The 5,001-nt window shown below is 50.5% G+C and overlaps 1 protein-coding gene across 1 annotated transcript in view; it reads left to right on the plus strand.

Annotated features, from left to right (window-relative positions):
* Positions 1-1,542: 1,542 nt before the first annotated feature.
* The window catches only part of PKD2 (polycystin 2, transient receptor potential cation channel), a 58,538-nt gene continuing 55,079 nt past the window's right edge, over positions 1,543-5,001 (plus strand). Inside the window, exon 1 of the mRNA XM_025197265.1 lies at positions 1,543-1,613. The gene's annotated coding sequence lies outside the window, so the exon portion shown is untranslated. The remainder of the gene's footprint in view (positions 1,614-5,001) is intronic.

Consider the following 5,001-nt stretch of genomic DNA (forward strand, 5'->3'; position numbering starts at 1 on the left):
GACGCTCCAGGCACTTTAATTACAGAGGCTCTCAGAAATGCTTTAATTAAAGCCTTCCCCCACATTCCCAAAGCACATGTATACATACCCCAGAGACTGAAATAAGAAGTTGTGGTTGACCTGACTGAAGACTTTTTCTTGATTCAGAAAGACAAGGTTGTTGTTCAAGCCAAAGAATTCAAGAGCTGGCAGCAGACCGCACAGCAGAAACAGGTTGTCCTGCCCAGGTATGCAGTAGGTTGTTTGGGGCCTGTGACAGAGGCCATGACTATTTTGAGACTGTTTGTCAGGGCTTTGGTTAGGATTTGGTAACCTGTACACAGAAGTGAAACCAGTTGCCAATTCTTAATGTTCCTGAGAGCCCATTGCTTGGTCAGCAGCTGACCAGAAGGATTTTTGAAGCTCATGCAAAGGATCTTTGAGGAGAGGCCAAAAGGTCTTGGAGAATTTGGCAGGTAATCAGTCAAGGCCTGGCAGTAAACCATTTTGCCTGGGATAGCTCTGAACTCATCAGCCTCAGACATGGAGAGTTTGGGAAAACCCTCGTGTAGATGTTGAATGGCCTCTGGGCCGGTAGGCTCAACTCAAAACAGCTCCTTGTATAAGCTAACAGCATGCTTTCAGATCTTGGTAGGATCTGTATGCACCTGGCCCAACAGCATTGTAAAGTGACTGATGATTTCTTATGCTGTGCACTTTTTCTTTAAGCTGAAAAAGAGCCAAGTCAGGGCATCAGGCTCTGTGAGTTCTTGGAAGCGGGTTAGAATTCTTGAACCCTGAGTCAAATCCTCTACCAGTTGCCTACCTATGTTCTTAGACTAACAGGGCTTCAACCAACAACCCTGTACCAGTTCTCTTAAGCACTTTTCCTGGAGTTGGAGACTCTCATATAGCCAGTGGTTCTTATCAGCATCTCTCAGGGCAGCCTCAACCTCCACAATATTGTCCTCAAGTTTTTGCATGCTGTAGCAGTGGTCTTGGATTGCCTGTTGTGTGTATAGTTTGCATGTTATTCCATACCTATTATCTTAATGTTCTCTTGTGGAGGACTTAATTTTACTTTGCTTTTTTATGTCCAAGATGCCTTTTTAAATTCATTAATAAGGCATATTATGAACTGAAAGAATGACAGGCAAACATCTACTGTGGCTAATGAATCAGGGCTGGAAGGGGTCTCAGGAGTTCATCTAGTCCAACCTGGTGCTCAAAGCAGGACCACCCCCAACTCGATCTTCCCCGCCAAGGCTTTGTCTAGCTGGGGCTCAAAAACCTTCAAGGATGGGGAGTCCACAACCTCTCTGGGTAATCTATTCCAGTATTTTACTACCCTCCCAGTGAGAAAGTTTGTCTTACTTGTAGCAGGGCACTAAGGTGTCTGCTACTTGGAGAGCAGAGATAAGAACCCAGGTGCAGGTTGCCGGGATAACCGGTTAAGGAGGGAAGTGGCCACACCTGCACCTGGTCAGCTGACTGGAAGGGGCAGGGTCTGGCTCCCATATAAGTCCCAGGCCTGAGGCCAGGAAGGCAGTTGTCTGCCAGCAGCCAAGGTGGAAGGAGCTCTCCCAGAGCAAGCAGGGGAGAGAGGCCTGACCACAGGTACAGCCCCGAGACTGGTAAGGGATGGAGCACCCCTGGGGTGGTGGGAATAATGTTATAGCCAGGCAGCTAGAATTTATGTTATAGCTTGTGTTTTTTGTTTGCTGTTTGACAACGGTGGCTTGGGTGAGGCTATAAGGGGATGGAGGAGGCCTCATAGGGGATCCACGGTAGCGTGGGGACCCCGGCACCAGAGAGGGCGCAGCATTTGGGGGTGCACTGACCCCGGGCGCCAGCGAGGCGCAGAGCAAGGCAGGGCTGCAGAGAGCCCGGGCGCCAGCAAGGCGCAGAGCGAGGCAGGGCTGTGGAGAGCCCAGGGAGGACAATGGGGTCAAATTATAACAAGGCCCAGACCGAACAACATCAGTTCTATCTGTGAGGCTTGGGGTGGTTGGAGCCACGCATAGCCCATAAGGCTGGGGTGCCCCGAAACACCCGTTATAGAGCGGAGCCCACAGGGGACTCAGGAGCCCTGGGGCCAGTGTACAACAAGAAACCATGTCTAAGATGACGGAAAAGCAGCCTCCCTATCATACATTTTCCATCAAAGATGTGGCGGACGAGAATTGAGGGTGCCCTTTAGGCCAGCTTAGCATGGTAAAAAGGCGCCTTGGGGGAGATCATGGTGACCTTAAGGACACCACTCTGCTACACTACTATCTAACCTAAACTTCATTGGTTCAACTTGAGACCATTGTTCCTTGTTCTGTCATCTGCCACCACTCAAAACAGTCTAGCTCCAATCCTCTTTTAAACCACTCTTCAGGTAGTTGAAGGCTTCTATTAAATCCCACCTCAGCCTTCTCTTCTCTGGACTAAATAAGCCCAGTTCCCTCAGCCTATAAGTCATGTGCCCCAGCCCCCTCACCATTTTCATTGCCCTCTACTGGGCTGTCTCCAATTGTCCACATCCTTTCTGTAGTGGGGGCCCAAAACTGGTCACAGTACTTAAGATGTGGCCTCCTCAGTGCTGAATAGAGGGGCATAATCACTTCCCTCAATCTGCTGGCAACGCTCCTACTAATTCAGCCCAGTATGCCATTAGCCTTCCTTGCAACAAGGGCACACTGTTGGCTCTTTCCTTTTCAGCTTACTGTCCACTGTAACCTCCAGGTCCTTTTCTGCAGAGCTGCTGCTTAGCCACTTGGTCCTGAGCCTGTACCTGTGCTCAGTATTGTTCTGTTCTAAGTGCAGAACTTCTAAAGGCACTTCTCCTTATTGAATCTCATGGCCATGTCCAGATGAGCTGGGCCATACACTTGAAGTGGCACAAATAGTAGCAGCACAAATTTGCTGCTGCTACTTGGTGTCACAGGGCACGCCCCTGCACGTGCACTTTGTTGTGGGACACAAACTGCCCTTGTCCAGGTCCTCCTGGTGTGCTGGAAGAGCCGGGGCACAAATGGAGCATGTCTCCCTGGAGGGTTCTGATTCGATTCGGGGAGATTAAAGCGTCCTCTGGTTCGATTCGGATTTGGAGATTCGGCCGCTGAATTGGGCCGAATCAACTTGGGGACCGAAGCTTCGCACAGCCCTACCACGCACTGCTCCCTGCTGAGCCAGGGAAGGGGTCTGGGTAGGAATGAGTTCGTTGTATTGCAGTAGCTATAATTGCTTTGATTGCTTGTATTGTTATTTTTCTTTTTATATAATGAATTATTTAGCCATTAAGATAAAGTTAATCTTGTTATGATTTACTTTTTATAATATTTTAATCAGTCATTATTAGTGTTCTGGAATTACTCATCTATTTTAAATTTCCTATTGCTTAGGATAAATATATTTGACCTACTGGTCTCATGATTTTAGAACTTAAATTTGGTATAAGGAAAATGCTTATGTGTCTGTGGCATGTCTGGCATGTTTAAAAAGAGGTAATGAAAGAATGAATGATGTATGTATGTGACAATATGAAGGAAGACGGTCTTCTTGCAACAGGTGAAAATAGCCTTCTGTGGGTTAACAGTTAAAGGTTGCAGCGACGTCGAGTCAGCAGTTAAGGATTATGAAATACTAGATCATGCTTCATCTTGATGGCTGAAGACTGCAAGCAATGATCCCTCTGAAGATTGAAAACCATTAAAAAGGGAGGGTGTGTCATTAATTCCTGTGGAACAGAGAATTGGGAAGGAATGCTGTAGATTATGGGTGCTCAACCCCACAGCCTGCAGGCCACATCAGGCTCCCTATGGGTCTGAAAATTGGCAGCGGGGGACCAGTGGCAATGTTCATTGCTTCTCCCCTGCTGCCACATTTCCAGACCCCTGGGGAGTCTGGTGGCCCAGCAAATTAGATTGTGTGTGTGAGGCAGGGTAAGGTGGGAACAGGACACTGTAAGGTGGCATCAGGGTGACACTAAGGCTGTATCTGGGTGTGCAGGGACCTGGCCCATGGACTGGCTCCATGGCTTATAATGAGCTAGGAAGTCAACTGACTCACTCAGTGTTGCCTGAATAGAAATGCTGCTGCCACTGTCAAGCTGTTGGCTTTGAATTTTTGGGTGTAGCAGGAATCAGGGGGGCTGGGGGGGGAGGGGCTGTGAGTGCACATCCCTCTGGATCTGCCACTGAGTATTGAAGGGATAAGATGATGCAAGTGTACATAGAGGGTCTCAGGCACATGGGGATAGCCACATTTGTGGGGGAAGGATGCTGGTGTATGACGCTTGTTTTAGGGCAGTGGTGCTCAACCTGTTGCCCCCAAGGTCCAGATGAAAGGGCACAGTGTCAGTCTGAGGGCTGGATTGGACCCGGGCCACTGAGATGGGGCTCTGGGGGCTCCGTATTGCCTCTGCCTGCCAGGATTGGGCTCCAGCCCCACCTCGCCTGGCATTTCCTCCTACTGGGATTGGGCTTCAGGTGCCCCACGCTGCCTCCACCTGGTCCCACAAGCCAGCCTTGAGCTTCAGAGCCCCACACCAACCCCTGGCCCCATGTGTGGGACAAGGCCCAATGACAGCCTTTGTGCCTGATTTAAGTGCAAGGATCACAGTCCCAAGGGGCTCCCCACAACCCCACCTGCATGGTATCTGGCCATAGGCTCGGGGTTGAGCACCCTGGTTTAAAGCGGTGGTTCTCCACCTCGTGAGACTCAACCTTGGGAAATGCCAGTGTACATACCTGGGTGAGTGTACCAACCTGGGGGGGCGTGTATGTATACAGAAGTGTGCGTATACATGGGGGTATGCGCGTGTGTAGCCACACGCGGGGGTGCCTACAGGGGTGCATGAGTGCGTATACAGGTGTGTCTGTGTGTATGTGGGGTGCGTGTGAGTATGCAGAGGCGCGCGCGCGTGGGCACGCGGGCTGTGCGTGTGCCTGTAGGCGGAGTGTGCGCACGGAGCAGCTCGCCCCTCCCCGGCGCCCCGCGCGTCGGGCGCTCGCGGCGGGGGCGCATGGCGGCTGC

This window comes from Alligator sinensis, unplaced genomic scaffold (assembly GCF_000455745.1).
Source record: "Alligator sinensis unplaced genomic scaffold, ASM45574v1 scaffold125_1, whole genome shotgun sequence".
Taxonomy (NCBI): Eukaryota; Metazoa; Chordata; order Crocodylia; family Alligatoridae; genus Alligator; species Alligator sinensis.